The 19,608-nt window shown below is 42.2% G+C and overlaps 1 long non-coding RNA gene across 1 annotated transcript; it reads left to right on the top strand.

Annotated features, from left to right (window-relative positions):
* The first annotated feature begins 16 nt into the window (after nucleotides 1-16).
* On the top strand, nucleotides 17-12,847 carry LOC119563725. Its single transcript, XR_006285239.1, has 2 exons — nucleotides 17-169; nucleotides 12,623-12,847. It is a non-coding gene; the product is annotated as an uncharacterized LOC119563725 (long non-coding RNA).
* Nucleotides 12,848-19,608: the final 6,761 nt, after the last annotated feature.

The raw sequence follows: 19,608 nt of genomic DNA, 5'->3' as shown, positions 1-19,608 counted from the left end.
CCCGCGGCGGGCGCTCGCCCGGCCCGCCAATGGGCGGCCAGTCCGTCTCTTGCCACCTGACGCCCGGGCTTTTGTTATTAGGCGCGAGAGGCAGGTGCGGAGCCGCAGCCGGGACTCGCCCAAGTCTGGAAGGGGAGCGCGGACCTGCCGCCGCCGGCCCGCGGGACAGGTAGGGGCGGGAGGAGCCCGAGCGGCCGGCGCAGGGGCAGGACTTTGGGCCGCTGTGAGCTGAAGGCAGCGGGCGGCGAGGCCCGGGCCAGCGCCCGGGGAGCGGCAGGTGGGGGCGGGCTCCGGGCCAGGGAGCGGCTCCGCAGCCAGGCTCCCTCCCTGCGGTGCCCCGCTGGCCGCGTCCAGATGCGCCCCCCCCCCCGGCCCCTTGTGCCTCGTGCGCCCCCGCCTGGGGGGGAGCCTGCAGCGGCGGCTCGGCTGGAGGCTGCTTGCAAAGGGGAGAGGGTGGCTCGGCTGCGGCCCGTGAGCCCAGAGCGCTGGGGGGTAGAGCACGGGGTTGGGTGGGCAGGGGGAGGCTGTGTGCGCAGGTCGGCGGAAGTCAGGTGTAGCCTGATGGTGCGCTCACTTGCAGCGGTGTAAATCCGGACGAAGCCACTGAAATCGGTGACGCTATTCCGGATTGTGCAGGGGCAGTGTGCACGGAGGAGGAGGCGCAGCTCAGCTGCAGGCTGTGTGGCCCATGTTCATCCTTAGGGGCATTCCCGGGTTCTGAGCGGGTTGCCCCGGGGAGGAACGGGGCTGTGCGCGCCAAGGGGGAGGGCGCGGGGCGTGTGCCTGGGGCGAAGGCAAGGTGCAGTCCAGGTCGAGCCTGGCGGTGCAGGCATGTACAGGCGTCCCTCTCTTTCATTTCCTGGAAAGCTGGCGGGGAGTGTTTCTGGGGTCCCTTGTGGGGTTGGCTGGTTGGGCTCTTTGCTCTCTTAAGCTCCTCCTTTGCTGCCGCACGTTCTGCCCCAGAGGGCAGCAGCCAGAAGCTCGGAGGCGCTGGAAAAGTTGCAGCTACTTCCCCAGTAGCAGCGTCCTCCTAGCGGAGATCCCATCTGTGTCCCCGGGCAGGTGGCCCCTCGGCTGAGTGGCTTCTGTACTGGTGGTGTGGGGGGGTTCAAGACTAGGTGCTTCAGTGACGCACAAGTAGGTCCACTGACTTCTGTGTTGCTACTGGTAAGTAAGGAAAGCAGGATTTGGCCCAGGACATTGCGCTGGGGGCGGCAGGTGTAGTAGGGGAGGCTCAAACACCTCCCATAGGCTATAAGAGGTGGGAGCCTAGTTGTGTTTAAAATAAAATCTTTCCAAACCTAGCTCTAAGGAGCTGGCCTTTTAATGCTATTTTAAAGGTTAGCTGTTCAGGTGTCAAAAGTTTTAGTAGGGCCCAGGTTCCTTCACACTCTCTGAAAGGCAGCGCAAGGATCAGCACTGCCCCATGAAACCAGCTAAATGGATTTAAAAAAACAGAACAGAAATAGCATCAACTTCAGTTTGCTGAACTGCGGTTGAAATTTGGCCTTTTTAAAAGATCCTCTCTGTAGCAATCAGAGCAAAGGGCTGGGATCCCAGGAGACCCAGTTCCTAGCTTCTTTGATTTCTTAGTGTCAACCCTGTAAAAAGTGTGCAGGAGGTACAGGATTTGACTAACAACAGATGCAGTATCTCCGTTGAGCCTTACTGAACAAGAAACTTTAAAAGCATATTAAGGCTTTCAGGGTTTTCAATCTATTGTACTGATCAGGAAATAGATCTTAAGGAGGCTTGCAGTGGCATCTATGTTGTTGCCTTTGGATGCTTCAATTCCCTACCTCTTTGGGGTAGCACTAATGTGGAGCATACATTTAGTACTATTCAATAAGATCAAATGTTCGTCTCTCTAGCTGGGCATGTACCACTATCCATTTTGGATCGGATAGCATAACATTGCAATCTGAAACTGCAAAAGAAAAGCATTTACTGATGAAGTGCTGGAAGTGAACAATCAGACCAAGAGATTTCGTTACCTGTCTGACCGTGCTATCAGATCGGTTTTCAAAACTGATTCGATATTCCCAGGTAAAACCTTGAGTGGAATTTCATAGCAAGACTCAGCTGTGCTCTTGTAATATTTGATGCCATTGTCCAAAAAAAAAAAGTCCCCATGCAGGTCATTATGAGTTTCTGTAACTACTGATTTTAAATCACTTCATTTTTGAAGCCATAATTGTGAAGTCTTATGTTGTATATAAAGATCAGATCCTGTAAAAACACACACACAGTTTTACTCAGATGACTAGCTCTGTTGATGCTAATGTCAGTACTTACATATGAATAACTACTTACAGTATTGAGGCCTAAGGTTGGAATAGGGCTTGGTTTAAGGGTAAAAGGACATAGATGGCAACCTATGGCATCATACTGCAGGGGGCACCAAAGTACCCCAAACTCTTTTACAGAAAGTGGGAAGAGGAACAGTATGGCAGCCTTCAAAGTGTTGGCTCAGGGGTATAAAATGGAAAGAGAAAACACACGGGGGGGGGGGGGGATAATAAAATGGAGTGGAAACAAAAAACAAAACAACCTTGCCCCCCCAAACATACTACCTTGAAGACAGAAAATAGAATAAAAGAGCCAGAACAATGTTAACTTTTACATGCCAGCCTATGCTTTTGGGGAAACCCTCAAGGAAGAGATTTATAGGTTTATTTTTTTATTTTAAATATATTGCCAGTGTTGTTGACCCTCTTGACTGGGATTGGAAGTTGGGAAGCCAACTTTTTTCTTTAAGGTGCCAGCATGCTTGAAGCTGTGACTCACCTATTGGCATCAACAGAAACCGAGGCAAGCGCCATGCATTTCATAGGACATTCATGCCTTGTCCCACCTTCCTAGATTGCTGGTGAAATGTCGTGGTGAAATTAAGACTTGATGGATAACCTTAACTTCCTAACTTTGTAATGTTAATGTTTCTCAACTTTTCTTTTGTTATGTAACACCTATCTATAGGTCTCCCTCTTAATTTAGCACTTAGTGTGGGACTGGATGCCTCATTTGTAGCTCACCAATTTGAGTGCAGCCCGGATCAGAAGGGATTACAAGTTGTTTCCATCTAAAGGATGTCTGGTGGCCCTTATGAGATGAGCTGGTGGATCTCCATTCCTGGTCCCACATCACAAAGTCACCATCAAGCTTTGCACTAATTAGCAGACTCAGCAGAGGGCCAAGAACTGCACAGGGCATGGAAAGTAAATGACCCCTGTTACTCTTAGCTGAAATCCTTCCCTCCAAATCGAGGATGAGGCAAGTGTGTGTGGGAAATTTGCCTTGGTGCTGCATCATTCACAGGTCTTTTGGTCTGATACCTTTCACAAGCACTATAGCCACACAGTTTCTTAAGAAAAAGCTTTGGTTATATGCAAATCAAATATGCAAATTAGTTCATGGCATAATTTGCAAAACATGTTACATGGAGTTGCCCAAAACTTGGTAGCTATATTGAAAATCTGTGTGTAGACATAGGACTCTGGCTCTTACTGAGTATGAAAGAGGGCAGCTCAGCAGGAAGAAAGTAAGCAATGAGATGTAAATACATATATTAATTAGTGTGGAGTAAGATTCCCAAACTGGGAACACTTGCAAATGCAGAAGTTTACAGAGGTTCAGGAAATAGATTAATTCATCTGTCTGCAAAACACCAATGGCCATTGCCCTCTTAGATCATTTGCAGATCTAACAGCACCAAAAGCTGTATCTGCGGGGGATGGTGTCAAGGTAGTGGCAAACCATTACTGACTGAAGCTGAGGTATCCTCCAGAGAAATCACGTCTTTTAAAAATCATGCTTTTGAGAACAAGGTAAAAGCATGGTGTGTTGTATGGTATCTGCCCAGGAGCAGGTTTTGGAGGAAGAGCTGCTGGTTGCAAGTTTATAGAACATCTACAATTCCTCCCCTGAAATTTTAAAACACTTGAAAAATCATTTGGAAAAATATATTTTGAAACTGACTGATCCTCTTTGAGTTTCTGAAGAACCACTTCAGGAGCGATTACTGTACCACTCACGCCCTGAGTGACTTGTTTACTTTATTCAATAACAATACAAAAGGCCCCAAAATACTATGTTTGACTCTTTAGTAGTGAGTTTAATGCTCATTGAAGGTACTAGACTGATATCTCTAGAAACAAAAATTTGGTCTAGCTGCAAAGCAGGATAATCATGAATAGCAGCAATGCAAGCTTCCCTTCATCAGAGTCTAAATCCTGACCTAGAAAGATCAACTTCAGTGGCTGAGAAGGTAGTTCACTCTCCATAGATATTCAACTTAAGCTTCACTACAGAGATGGCCTACAAGAGGCCAAATTTGGGGGGGTTTGTTTTTTGTTCCCCCTCCCCAACAAGTACAAATGTCCACCATGAATCCTTATTTTTGCCTTCAAACTTGAGTAATTTATCAACAGTTTAGCTATGAATGAAGCTGTCTTTTCAAAGAACATACACTTCCCAATTTGGTCTGTCTTGAGTAAGGACTGCAAAATTTTGTCCATAACTGGATAACCTGTATGAAATTCAGTTTGTTTGCTGTGTTACAAAGGATATATAACAAAAAACAATTCTTCTGTAACATTTGATAAATCTCAGTCTGATTTGGGATCAGTAACTGTCCATATAAATAGTTTTTCACCCAGAGCATCTGTTGGGGTTTTTGTACAAAATTTTAGAAATATAAGAATTAAATTTAGAGCAAAATGCTCTTGCTGATCCACATTGCGAGCTGTCTATAAGCTTCCCTCATTTTTTGTTATCAGAGACATTTGCATGAAGCTATGATAATTTTGACGTCATGTTCACTTCCACAGTGAGCAATTATGATATCTCAACGAACAGATTGACTTCGGCAGGAGTGTACACAGCAGGAGCAGATGAACTGTTCGGGTCCTATCAAGCAGAAATTATCTTCAGCATTCCACGCCCTGTAGAATATGTAAGGCCACAGATGCTCACTGTACAGCAAGTCAGCCTATCCAGGCTGGTGCATAGAGACTGGCACAGATGCCAAAAGGGATTTGCCTTAGGCCAGGCTGATAATTTGGCACAAAGGTGCAATAACTGGGCTTAGCATATGGCCAGTAATATGCATAGCTCATGCATAGTGCATCCTTTCTTAGGTATGCACCTAAGGATCTTGGACAAAGTTATCATCTATGTATGTTCAAAACCTGACTTTCAACATGTGATTTGGTCAAATCAAAACCAAATTTCCTCCAGAACACAGTCTTGCGCTGCTTCATGTTGAGGGATATTTCCACACTTGTTTTCAGACCTCAGCCGGTTTGGTTGAAAAACACTTCAAATTAAGTTAACGCTTAAAAAAAAATCATTCTTTTCATGTTCACAAATGTCTGAACAACTTTTTGGTAAGACTTTGGAAGACGAGTTCACCTTTATGCAAAATTCCAGCATGGAAAATTTCATTTTTAGAGGTGAAAGTTGCAGAAAGTTATGAGCAATTGGAAACAGGAGATTAGAAGGAAAAGTTTTGATGCAGTCATGACTAAAGTGGTGGCCACTATTATAACACTACAGCGATATTTCAGTATAAAACTATCCAAATGTAAGTGACATTGGGCTCAACTTTGGCTGTTTTTTTGTTTGTAAAAGTAATGCAATTCAAAAAGAATTGGAAGTAATGGCTGCTGCTACTTTTTATTGGCTGTGTAAAATATACCATGTTTCACTTCTAATCCCTTTCTTATCACATTTCAGGGTGGTTTTTAAACACTTTCATTTACTTCAATGGGAACAAAGTAGGTCATCTCTGAATGTTTTGAAAACTCTTCCCTTAACAAATAAGCCACCAAGCATAGCTAGTTATGTGGACTGATTTTGCCACCTGTGACAATTAGGTGTCTAGCTCTTAAGATATTTTCCAATATTGGGATGAAAGCTCACTTATCAGCTGGTCTGTCTCATGACTGGGTCTGTGCTGCTGGGTTTACTGGTGACTTGAGACTTAATGCATGACTTAGCTGCAATGTTAGCATGTCACCCTTTAAATACAAACAAACAAGCAACTTCATAAGTCAATGATGACATTGAACCCGGTTGTTTAAACACGTTTCCATTGTCATAGTGCCTCTGTCAAAACAGAAGTGCATTGTTACAAAAACTAACTCAAACAGAAAATTAGTAATAAATCAAACTTGTAATGAAATGTTAATGATATAAAGAAACCAAGTTGCCAACAAATTGTGAGCTCAGAGCAGTGTGTTTTGCAATTCTTATGGCTACAGCTATCCAGGACAGGGTGTCACTCAAAAAATAAACATTTTAAAAAAATACTGCACAAATTACATTGAAATGTCTAGTGATAGAGAGGAGAGAAGGTGTTAGCTGTTATTGGTTTGGGTTTTTCTCCACTCACAATATTTAAGTGTTGTGTTTACATGCTAAATTAATGGCTTTATTTGAACAGATTTACTATCACATAAGTTTTTGTTTGTTTGTTTTCCCCATGTAGCTTAGACAGACTGGGTTCTCTCCCCCTATTTTTGGCTGTGTTTCAAGGTACATCTCACACAAAGTGGATGCAATAATAATATAGTAACTTAGTGTGTTTTGTCTTGAAGGATCCCAAATTGGTTTACAAATGATGGGCTAAACCTTATAGTCACCCTCCGTGCTGAGGAAGCCTGTCACACTGTGCCAAAGGTGGTGAGTGACATTTCCCTGTGCATCCTCCCTCCCCCAAGGACTGCTGTTCTTGCTGAGGAGTGTTGCCACTTTACTATTCTTCTGCCTCACTCAGTGCAGAGAGGTGGGAGCAGGACTGAGTAAGGCGAGGTGGGAAGGAGACATGTCAGGTATTATGCATTTTGCACTGAGCCACTCAAATACTACTTTGGTGTGGGGGCCATGTAAGTACCTAGATGGATGCACTCACAAGAGCATGGTACAGAAACAACCAAACCAACAAAAAAGTAAGTGTGATAGTAACTGTGAATATTCAGATGCAGAGCTGGCTCCTCTGACCTGAGTTATACTTCAATCTCCAGTCTCAGATACCATCTGGTCTCTTTTCCAGTCCCATATTGCCACTGCCCAGCTGGACCCAGCAACCTCACATACATTTGCAGTAGCTGGTCCACAACCCACCTCAACCTTGCAAACCTCCTCCTAACCCTTCCTTTCCCTTTCTGCGGCTCACCCCTCCCCCAATCTCCCCTCAGCAGTGACAGTCCAAGATCCCAGTTTCCATGTGTTTATTATTCCCTCATTGAGCCTGGTGACTGTTAACACAATACTACTCCCAGGCTGCTACCAAGGTGATCTGCCAGTTCGCCACCACCGTTAGCAACACTGAGGATGATTAAGGTACATACACAGCACCACAGAAATGCAGCCACCTGAGGGTGTAAAGCAGTAGGTAGACATACAACCTGAACACAGAACACTCCATCTGTGAAAGGAGGGAGATTCTAGTCTTATGGGAGCTTTTCTCTTTTCCATGTGGAGCCGTGAGTGCCTGCACGTGGGAAACTGTATGGAACTCAATTTATCTACCTGAGTCAGCCTTTCTGGGATTTGAAACTATAGCTCCAAGGAATCTGAACGTTTCACACCCAGGGAGTGAATTTTGTGGTGGGAGGGAAGCAGTGGGGGAAAATGATGGAACTGTATGCATGTACCACTCTCAATACCTGCTCACCTGGTGGCTTCCCCCACAATGGGGAAATCATGAGGGGTTGGGTTGGATCTTCTCATTTTATGGGTGCTTTATGCAAGCACAGCTATACACAGAACAGACCTGACAATCTGATCTTAATGGAATTATTCCTGCATTACATGGATGTGAGAGGAGAATCAGGTGCTAATCAAGGATAAAATAAAAAAAAAGCCACTGTAATTCAGTCTTCAGCTGATATTGATCCCTACAGTTTCTGTAAATTCAACTTTTTTTTTAACTGTAGAGCAACTCAGCAGCAATTAAAATATTACCAGTAAATGTTCACTACAGAGCCATTCCAATAAACATCCCATTGGTTATTCAACAGCTTAAAAGCATCCCCAAACTTTTAAGAAGAATTGAAATGAAACTGTAATTAAAGTGCAATTCTTCTAGGCACCTCTCTTTTTTCATAGTCCTTTGGGTTCCTGTTTAGGACGGGTCTTGCTATATTTATTCCTCTCTTTATTGGAGTGGGAAAATTATTGGTAATCTTGTATATTTTCAGAAAAAAAACAGTGTTCCATCAAACACTGACTGCAGCAGCTTTTTATTAAAGGAAACGTTCTACGAATTCCCCACCAGCGAGCTCATTAACATAAATGATGGAAATCTCACCTCAGATTCCAAGTCAGCATATTTTTCTAACATGCCAAGCAGACTTACTCTCTCTCTCTCTAACAATGATGGAGGAATTCATTCCATAGAGTAGTCAAAATGCTCCCCTCTGCTCCTACCAGTATAGTAGAACCTCAAAGTTATGAACTGACCAGTCAACCACACACCTCATTCAGAACCAGAAGTACACAATCAGGCAGCATCAGAGACAAAAAAAGGCAAATCCAGTATAGTACTGTGTTAAACATCTATTACTTAAAAAAAGGGAAAGTTTTTTTTTTAAAAATATTTGACAAGGTAAGGAAACTTTCTGCACTGGTTTCATTTAAGTTAAGATGGTTAAAAGCAACATTTGTCTTCTTCCTAGTAAAATTTCAAAGCTGTATTAAGTTAATGTTCAATTGTAAACTTTTGAAAGAACCACCATAAGGTTTTGTTCAGAGTTACGAACAACTTCCATTCCTGAGGTGTTCGTAACTCTGAGGCTCTACTGTAGAGAGGAGCATAGGGCAGCAGACCTCAGGCTGGGAAGAGAAGGCTCTGACTCTGTGGCATGCTTCTCTTGCCTGCTAACTTTGTGGAAGTCTTCCATGAGCATCAGCATCTGTGAAGGGAGTGGACATGTGGAGTGTGATGCAGAGCGTGTTTGAAGGGGCAGCTGTAATTGATCTGGACATTGTTGGGGTGGGGGGGGAGGTAGCTTTAAATAAAAGGATAGGCAACTACCGACCACTTCCTCCCCCCCGCCCCATGATATGGCAGCATTATCTATCATATATATTTGAACTGGGTTATTTAATCCATTCAGATAAAGTGTTAATATTGCTCAGTATGCGACTATGCCTCACCATGCTGGGGCCATGCAAACTGTCAAGTCACATTACAGTCCCAGTGCTGACTAGTGAACAGAAGCCTCAGGAAATGTCATCCTCCCCAGTAGCAGCAGCAGAGATAACATTAAGGGCCTGATCCTGTTCCCACTGAAGACAATGGCAAAACTCCCATTGCGTTTATTGGTAGAGGAACAAGCCCTAAGGGTACGTGTACACTTTGAACTGGGTATGAGTCCCAGCTCAAGGAGGCATGTTCGGGCTAGCTCTGATTGAGTTAGTGCACTAAAAAGAGAGTGTAGCTACTGCTGCAGGCTGTCCCAAGTACATGCCTGGCATCACTGATACCCACATGCTGCTGTACCTACCCTCTGTGTTTAGCATGCTCGCTTGATGAAACCTAGCATGTCTCCCCTCGAGCTGGGAATTGCACCCTCAAGTCAAAATGTAGACATACCCTGAGATAGTGGGAGCCTAGTGTACTAGTTCTAAAAGCCTGATGAGTTAAACTGCTAGGGAACGACTAGGCTAAGCCATTATATTTGTAAGCCATTTTGAGATAAATTGTGCACTAAGATATTGCATAAAATAAACTTCTATTTGAATCTGTTCTACTCTATTTACTTGTGCTCCATTCTTATATATTGTGATATCCTGCTCTTGTCACAGGATATTAAAACAACACTAATAAGGACAAAAACTTAGGTTGGAAGAACCGAGACCATGTGGCATTCACTTTGTGTTTAGCTTTATCAGCATTGCACTAGCTGTTACCAGCATGACACAACTTGGATTATTTTTCTTTTAGCATCATAGGGGATGGTATTTCTCACATTTGAAACAAAGACGACTCCTACAAATTACGTTTGGACTTGATTTGTACATGACAAACTTCTAAAGGTTAAGCACATTTAGTATTTTACAAAATGATCTAGAGCCCTAAAATAGAGCCTGGTCCGTCAGTCCTTATTCAGGCAAAACACTTCGATTCCAGAGGGGAAAGAAGGGGCCGCTCACATTGACACTCCTCCAGCACTCCTGTTGGCATTATGCAGAGTGCTTCCTCACTAAGCCTGTAAGAGATGCCACCAGGGTGAGGTGACTCTGCACTGACCCCTAATGCTGGCAATGGCTTAAAGCTGCAAACCAGCTCATTGCAGTGATAGTGTAACAGTAAAGATTCTTGCTACAAACTAAAGATCCTTTCTAATGGAATTGTATGAGTACTCCCCGTTATTAGAAACTGCTAATGAATGTGAACATTTAGACTCTGTACATCTGAGAAACAAACTATCTTTGTGCCCTACTTGAACATTAAAACACAAAGATAGTTTTTTGAAGGAAATCTTCCATTTGTTGTTTATCCTCACTTTCAAGTGCAACATGCCTCAGTAGAAACATTAAATGCAAGTAAAATATCCTAATCTTGTTTATGCCAGAAAGAGACCATAATATTTTAACCTCATGAGAGAAATATTGTTTAAATATCATCATTTTATATTAAAACATGAAACTTAATTGCATTAATATGTGATTATTGCATCCAACTCAGGGTCAAGCAACACATTTCTTTTTCTTCCACACACAATTCAAATCTTACAATGAGCTAGATGGGCATAGGCAAAACTCCCACTCAGATATTTTGAGTTTTGGTGGCAAATAGTATCAGAGCCAAAGTTCATCAATAAACTAAGCTCCTCGACTATCTCCACCTCTCTTCTTGGCATTCACTCCTGACTCGCTGAGGCAGTTTCTCCACTCAGGTAGCCAGCTTCTGAAAATCCCTTTCTTAGGTGCTTAGCTATCCCCGTGCACGCTACAGCATGGAGCCGCCTAACTTAGGGCTGAAAATTCTATTAGGTGGTGGGCTAACCAGCTTTTCTCAACAAAGCAACACCTAAATCCCTTTAAAAATCTGGCCCTATCATGCAGGTTCAGCCCCTAAATGAGAGGGCATTTTGCCTGAGTAAGGAGAACAAAATCTGGCTCATTCTGATTTGCACCTAACCAAAGAAATGCAAATTGCTCTTAAATAGCTATGTAATTTGCACTCTGAAGTGTCTTACTATGTTTGTTCTGAATTTGTTGTTTCCAGCATGCTTTGGTGTGCAGTAGAAAAATGTAGAGATAATAATAATTCTGCTGCTTTTACATGATGTCCCTCAGAGCAACTTGCGTGTTTCACTTAATTAGCGATAATCGCATGTAAAGCAAAGTGTAAATTAGGTCTCTTACTGGATCATAATCTACAGCTCTAACACCTTGTAAATGATACACTTATTTATGCTGTGCTTCAATATCTACTTCTGGATCCTTCTAATTACTCTTTGGAGCTGTTAATTTGGCACAACATGCAAAAAAGGATCAAATCTATACTCCACAATGTGATGGAAATACCATGTGTCAAGTTCTTATAAATTGAGAAGATGAGCTAAAGCTACAGTTTTGTTGTTGTTAGAGCAGATGCTTTTGAAATGTTTGACTGTTTTTCCAAGGAGACACTAAATCTTTTAAACAATTTTGTTTTTTGTTTAAAGTTTTTTTTAATAGCTTTAAAAATGTAGGTTATGTAAGTGTATAAACTAATGATAATGTCATGTGACACTTAGTAGCAAGGGAAATGTTATTGACACCACCATAATGGACCTCATTTTCATCTATATTATTTTGGGAAGTTGTATGAGCTGTGTTATGCAGGTGGTCAGACTAGATGATTACCGTATTCCCTTTTGTCCTTAATCTATTAATCAAGTAGAGCTGCATAAACTAGTGCTGATGTCAGGTTTGTTTTAAGGTTCATCTGAGCGAGTGCATTGAAAGTTGAAATTATCTGTATAGGTTATATCAACTGGATACAATTATTTATGATCTTGAGTTGTAACTATTCAGGCCCCAATCTTGCAATAAAATCCATATAGACAGATTCTTGCGCCTGTGAGGAGCCCCATGGACTTCAGTGGGACTCCACAGGGATGCAAGTGTCTGCCCATGTGGATTGGATTGCAGGATCAGGACCTGGAGTATGGGAATTTCATTATTGACATTAGTGGCAGCTGAATTAGGCCCTAAGAAATTAGACCCAGGTAATCGTTAATCTCTAGTTTATATCCATAAAACTGTTTTTTGCGTGGCATTTCTGATTTTGGAGCTATTTTGTTGCAAACATTTGGCCTACTCCTCGCCCTCCAGTCTACTAGCAGAGGGCTGTAAAAGCAGGAAAACTAGAACAGAGTGCATGGCAGGGCAGAACAGCCACTCATGCAGTTTCCTCTGCTCCCTATCCCCCTCTCTGCACACTTAGAATCTATAGAGCACTTCTCCAGCAACTCCAGGTAAACGGGGATCTGCAGATTTGGATGCTGTTGTAGGAACCACTCTCTGACTTTTCCCACCGCCCCCCGACCTGATGGATTTTTCACTAGAAAACGTTTTTAAACTTCTCCCCATAAGCACCCATGTCTTCCATTCTTTCTCTTGACAGGTATCATACAGCCATGGAGGATTCTACCATCAGTCGGGTTCCTAAAGGAGTCAGGCTTCTGTGGGAAAAGAGAGGACCTTGCAACAAGCATGGGGGATTCTTGAGTTCATGCATTTGGCCCCTGTTTTCTATGGATCTATGGAGTTTGCAGGCTTAGCTTCTACTGCACATGGTAGACTACTCCCACTGGAGCAGAGAGATGATGTGGAATAAACTCCATGAGCAGAACCTCAGAGTTTCCAGCTGTATTATTCACCTCATGTGGACTGTCCCACCCATCTGTACCTATTCCCATAAAACCTCCCTTAAAAAATAAGCTAAGTTTTTCTACTGCAATTGAAAAACACTTACAGTCTCTCTGCCATTTCTTTGTGAGCTGTGCTGTAGCAACTCTCCTTATCCCCAGTGCTGATTTTAGGACATATTGATACCCAACATATTCAATTTTGTCTTTGGGAGGTTGCCCATCTTTCCAGGGAAGTCCTGAATTTGTGACAGGTTTCAGAGTAACAGCCGTGTTAGTCTGTATTCGCAAAAAGAAAAGGAGTACTTGTGGCACCTTAGAGACTAACCAATTTATTTGAGCATGAGCTTTCGTGAGTGAGTGGGAGATAAAGATGGTGATTGCAGCGGCTTCAAGTGATGTTCTGTGTTAACACAACTTCACTTTGCACACTGCTGGTGGCAGACATCTATGATGCTGCAATTCATTTTGAATGCAAGGATTTAGTATGGATTTCATATTACATTTTAATTATATAAAGGAAAGTTATTCCTCTCTGACACTTTGATATAAAATATAACCATATGAAACTAAAGTATTCAGTTTAATGTGTTCTCAAGGCATGAAACAAAATTCATCATTGATTCCTTTCATGAATTACTGAAAGGCTTTATTTTGAAATCATACTTGTATTCTTTGTGTGGGTATCATCCTACCCTGTCATCTCATATCTGCTGCTACATATGCCCCCGATTTGATTCTCTTATGAATGCACACAATCCCGTGTAGTTCAAATAACTGGCCCTTCTTGGACTCAGGTTTATTAAAAACACACAAGTATAAGCACTTGCCCTCGTTGGGCAGGAGTGGGGGTTCACATCTGCCCTTTTGAGCGGAGTCCTTTCTCTCTCCCCTTGAAGGGTCTCGCAGCCCCCTCTGGGCTCTACAATCAGCTTTCTGCTTGGCTCAAATTGTCTCTTATCCCTTGATGCAGGGTTCTCTGAAGGCCTTCTCCTAGGGTTTTCAGTGGAGTCACCTACAGGCTCCATAGCCAGGCAGAGGGCTGATGGATTACAATGGAAAGACCCACGCTAAGACTTCACCAATTACCAGACTAGCCACCTGACCTACATAGAGAGCTCTTCCTCCTCCCAGTTCATTCCCTGACTCTGGCTCTCTTCTGTGCCTCAGAGGCAGGAAGCCTAAGTTATAACTGGTTTCCCTATAGGTCACATGATTCTCCCAGACACATGGCCTGAGACTACAACTCCCAGTTTTAGAGGGCCCACAACACACAGTGGGCTGAGCCCACATGCCCAAAGACAATTTCTCTGTTACAGTGGGCTTTATATTGCAAAGGACAACACATATCAGGCAGTTATCATCCCTGGTTCACATAATATGTTTTTTTGGCCTATATTAACTTGTTTTGATTTCTGGCTATACACATTATCTCTTGACATCAGTTATGTTTGTTTCTGATGAGTCACTCCACCAGCTCACAGTTGCAAAGCCAGACAAAGCAGAACAAACATACTATGCAGCTATATCAGGGAGTTTCTCCACTGTTATATGTACATTTTATTACCAAATCCTGCAACAACATTTACAATTTAATGTTGCCTACCCTTGGTCTTTTGTTGTGATATCTGGTGTTTTTCTTAAAGCTCCACCCTCTTGGAGTCATGTGACTATGAAGTCTCACCTTTCATTTTAAAAACTAGTAAGTTTCTAGCCCTCATAGTTAGAGGAAAATCTTGAAGAGTCACTCTAATGTGGTTCAAAAATCCAAAGATAAATAAAAATAACCCATCCCCAAAATTTTAAATAAACCTCATGATTTTAATCCTATTCATGATTTTTTAGGGGCCTGACTCATGAGGTTTGAATGTTTGGGTTTGCAATATTGGCATTTCAGGAGCGAGAAAGTCTAAACATTTACCAAAAAAACAGCCATTTCCAACACTCACCAACTAAACTGTAAGGCAGGGGGTGGACAGTTTGCTATTAGACAGCTAACTTCAAAAAGATAAATGATCAGCGATTTCTCAGAAAACAACAAACATTCTGCCGTCTGTTAGAGACGAGCATTCCCTCGCCAGTGTCTATATATTGTGCTGCCTGTATTCCATCACCCCCTGGTAATATTTCCATGGCAGGTGGGCAGAAAGGCCAATGCCTGAAGCGTTACAATGTGATAGCAAATGAAGAGAATAGCCTCGGGATAGGTACAACCTATGGTTTGGCTTCCCCTGCTGAAGCAAAACCTTTTTATACAAATAGCAAATGACGACAGTAAAAAAGAATAATCAATCTTTCCATTGCTCTAGCTTGCTCAATGTTCGTGAGTTCAATCAATAAATCTGCAAAGTCTCTCATTGTAATGTCCATTTTGCTAAGCCTGTCCAATAGGGAAGTCTACTTAGATTTTCAACAGCCCAGAATGTAGAATCAATAAGCTGAAAATATTCAGCCTTGTTTTTGCACATGAAATTTTTGTATTTCTCCCTGTGAGTTTTAACAGGGTAAATGACTTTTTCAATATGTCAGGTTTTTAGTGCCTGGGATGGTAATGCGTATGCTGCGTAATCACTGGCACCTGTGGTAGAACCTTTCGAGGTCACCAGTGAATTGACTGAAGAGCTTTGTAAAGCTTTTAGTGAAGTCATGCAGATATAGAACCACTTAAATGTCTACAGATTGTCCACAAGTTTGTAGGTGGGGATGGCCCAGCAGAATGTATTGTATTTCTATAAGCATCGCTTTCACAAGCTGGCTCTACAAACATTATACAAAAGTGAAAAGCCATCCTGTTTGCCCTTCCTGTTGCCAGCATAATATACCTGGGTAAAGGGATTGTGGCTGGAAGAAGAGGGCATGGCCAGAATGCCCGTGCTAATCTGTTTTTTGGTGGCTTTTTTCCCAATCTCTCTCGCGCTTTTGCAGCCTGGAAGAATAGAACAAACAAAGCTGGGCTGCTTTAATTTAACAGCTCAGAGCAAAGTGCAGCACCAGGATCAGGAAGTGCAGTGATGAGCTGGAAGCCGTGTGTGCACGTGTGTGCACACACACCCTGGTTTAGCTGTGTCCCAGGATCTGGTGTATGAGATACAGAAAAGAATGCCAAACCTGACTCACAATAAGCTGGGTTTTTTTCCGCCCCCCCCAACTCTCTTCACATAGTCTTACAAGGTTAGGAGGAGTAGCTTCCCCAGATGCGTTTTCTGGACTGGATTATGGTTGTTTTTTCTTAACCTTTCAAAGGAGAGAACCTTTTTACTGAAAGACAGACAATCAGCCTCTGTCACAATGACATGTGGGTAGGGCCAGGAGTGCCCTGGGTCTAAAATAGGCTGGGCCACTGAACAGGCTTCTTCCTTGGAAATATTTGTATCTACAGAGTTAAATACCAAAAGTAGCTAAAAACAGAATATGCTCTAAGGGCCAAACACGGCTGCCCTTTCAAAGATTAAAAAAAAAAAAAAAAAAGCATAAATTGAACACTGCTCCAGATCTCTGCATGTTACCAGATTGTGCTCTTTGATTTTCTCAGATGTGTGGAAGGGGTTAGCGCATCCCCTGATTCAGAAAGGCATTTAAGCACATCCTTAAGGCTTCAATGGAATTTAGGCACATGCCTAAAACAAAGTGTTTTGCTGAATTGGGGCCCCTAGTCCTTTAAGAATTTATTGTTCCTAGAGAGTGCCTTGTCCTGAGGCTTCAGAACACAAAGCTGAGATATAGTACTTGTCATTAGCATGTTTAATTGTCAGAGTCAGGAATATAATCTAGACCTCTTGACATCAGTCCTATGGTTTAACCACAATACCTGATAGTTGTCTGTTAGAATCTAGTCTCCCAAATCAAAAGGTGTGAGCAAAGGCAGGTCAGACAAGGCAGAAGAAATATATTTCAGGAACAGTCCTCTCCCTCAAGGAGATGAATTAAATCACCAGGGATACCATTTAAAAATGGAATAGTTGCCAAGTCTATGTCTAAGAAATAAGGACACTGCAAAGCCTGTTAAATTAATGGAATGACTCCTGTGGATCAGGTCCTACTGCAGAATTACAGATGTTACTATGTGGTAGTTCTGGGTAAATGTTAACATTTTATTGGTGATCAATTTAATACTGCAAATAGGTTTCCTTATTTAGCTTCTGTAATCTTGTTCCTTTGTCCTGTCTTCCAAAGATCTGAATGCAGTCTAGTTTTCTAACCACCTTGTCATGTAATCTTCTCATGTGGAAGTTATGAATCTCTTATGAAATATTGCTATGATGAAGCTAGTGGAATGGATTCCACCTCCTCCTTTGAGAGCCTATCATCAGCTGGACTTCCACAAATAGATTCAGATTGTATTTTTTATTTTTTTTTTAAACCAGTGCATGCCCAAAAGCTCAAGACACTATATATATATAAAAAAAAAAGCACACCAGTCCCTGCCCTAAAGAGATTACAGTCTGGATGACACAAATTATACTAATTTTTGAACCTGTTTATTTCAAATTTTGCTTTATAGATTAGAATATAGCTTTCATGCATTAGAAACATCCTCGCTATCCCCTAGTAGGGCCTGATGCTATGGCCATTGAAATCTATGGCAAGCCACATAGCGACTGTAATGGTGCAGAATTAGACCCAGGAGGTGCTGTTTGAAGTCACTTTGTTCTACCTGGACAGGATCATTTAAACATTTTTCCTTGTTTACTGTTATTAAGAGGCAGACACTTATTCAGCACATAACAGTAGTCAAAGGCATTAGGAGAAACCCCCACAAAATAAAAATCTGATGGTTGCAGAGCTAAGAACCTCACCCCCCCAATGAAATCAATAGATTATTAAAGCTACTTCAAGGCTTCCACTGCTATCATTTCAAAGTTTTATTATCAAATATGAAAAAATCATTACCGCAATATCAAAACATTCATAACAACAATATTAAAAACCACACACACTCTTCCTGAGGCATATGATCTAAGAATCCACAAGGAAAAAAAATAATTGCTGCAAGATTGGCAGTTAGCCAGTTCAATCACTCATGATCCCTGGTTTCGATAAATGTACAACAGTCAACATATTTCAGTGCCACAGTTTCAGATAGGAGAGCTTCAAAAGAACTGTAAAAAGAAGTGCTTGAGCAAACTAAAGTCAAATCAAACCCAAAAATATATAAAAAGAGATTGAGAAATTCTCAAAAGAGCTATTACCAGCTGATCTGCATGTGGCTTCAGGCCTTCTGAAACCTAGTATAATCAGCTATGTTCAGGGCCTGCCTTCAAAGAGAACTTGTAAGCCAAAACATGGTACCAAATCAAATAATGTGAAGCCTATTCCTGCCTTCTGCTGGAAGGGTTTGATTCCCATTGACTTCAACTTTCACTATATTTAACTTCCCACGAAAGCAAGAGCCCCCCAGTTAACAGTGCTCATCCACTCTGCCATCCATGGGAGTAATGCATAAGGAAATCAAAATACAGTGAATTGTGTTTGCATTTGAGACCAAACTATACATCTTCCATACATCTGTGTGTGTTATACCTTGGAATGTAGCCATTTTTAAAACCTTGTGATAGGTAGTGGTTACGGTTGACAGTGGCCCAGTACTTTGGGGATCATTCCTCTTCTACTCCAGTAACCTGAAAACAATGTTCAAAAGAATCATTTCCAGTCCTGTCTCTGAGACTGACTTGCTCTATTTCATGTTAATTAAATAAAGCAAATGCTTTTAGACTTGAACCAGACTGCTAAGGTTTGGCCATAGGCTTGTTACCTGACTCATTTTGTTGGGTTTCAGTAGTACATTTAAGGATTTTCATAAGAGCCACTGAAATGATCTTGGTTAGTATGCATGGTGAATCATAGAAATAAATCAGGTTTCAGAGTAGCAGCTGTGTTAGTCTGTATCCGCAAAAAGAAAAGGAGTAGTTGTGGCACCTTAGAGACTAACAAATTTGAGCATAAGCTTTTGTGAGCTACAGCTCACTTCATCGGATGCATCCGATGAAGTGAACTGTAGCTCACGAAAGCTTCTGCTCAAATAAATTTGTTAGTCTCTAAGGTGCCACAAGTCCTCCTGTTCTTTTTGAGAAATAAGTCAGTAATAGACTAGTCTCACTCTTCACTGTGTCAGGATTACTAAATACCATCCTACCTTATTTGAATATGCTTATTAATTTATCCCCCCCTCTTGAAAGGCTGGAGAAGCAGATAGCCCTTACGGAATTCCAAGATGACCCAGATTCTGGTGCTCTCAGAATCTGGTGCTCCCGGCAATTAAGGCAAGAGTTTCAAATTCAAGGGTCTGACGTTGAAAACACTTGTCTCAAGCCCCATGTGATTAAACCAGAGTGTTGTCAAGTTGAGCCCCTCAGGTGAACACACTCTCCATGGTACCACAGGAGGAGAGCAGTGATCTCTCATGTGGCCAGCTCCCAAATCATTGAGGGCCTTGTAGAGATGAAAACCAACAACTTAAATTTGCAATCAGAAATAAACTGGCAGCCAGTGTAGATCTCAGAGCACAGGTGTAAAATCCTCTCTGTATGTCCTTCTTCTGCTATATACGGACAGTCTGAAGTCACCCTCTGGCCCTTCAGGTGATGATATACTTCCAGACAATAACTAGCAAAAAAGTTATTACAAGTGACTCTGTGGCAATCTCATAGCAGCCTGTGGGCATGGTGCAGGGTCAGCCTACTGCTAGGTGTTTATTTTGGTTGACATTTTCCTTTGTCAAGATTCTGTTCCCTGTTATTCGGTA

Source organism: Chelonia mydas, chromosome 12 (assembly GCF_015237465.2).
Source record: "Chelonia mydas isolate rCheMyd1 chromosome 12, rCheMyd1.pri.v2, whole genome shotgun sequence".
Taxonomy (NCBI): Eukaryota; Metazoa; Chordata; order Testudines; family Cheloniidae; genus Chelonia; species Chelonia mydas.
The sequence above is the reverse complement of the archived record's forward strand: the minus strand, read 5'-3'. Positions and strand labels throughout refer to the sequence as shown.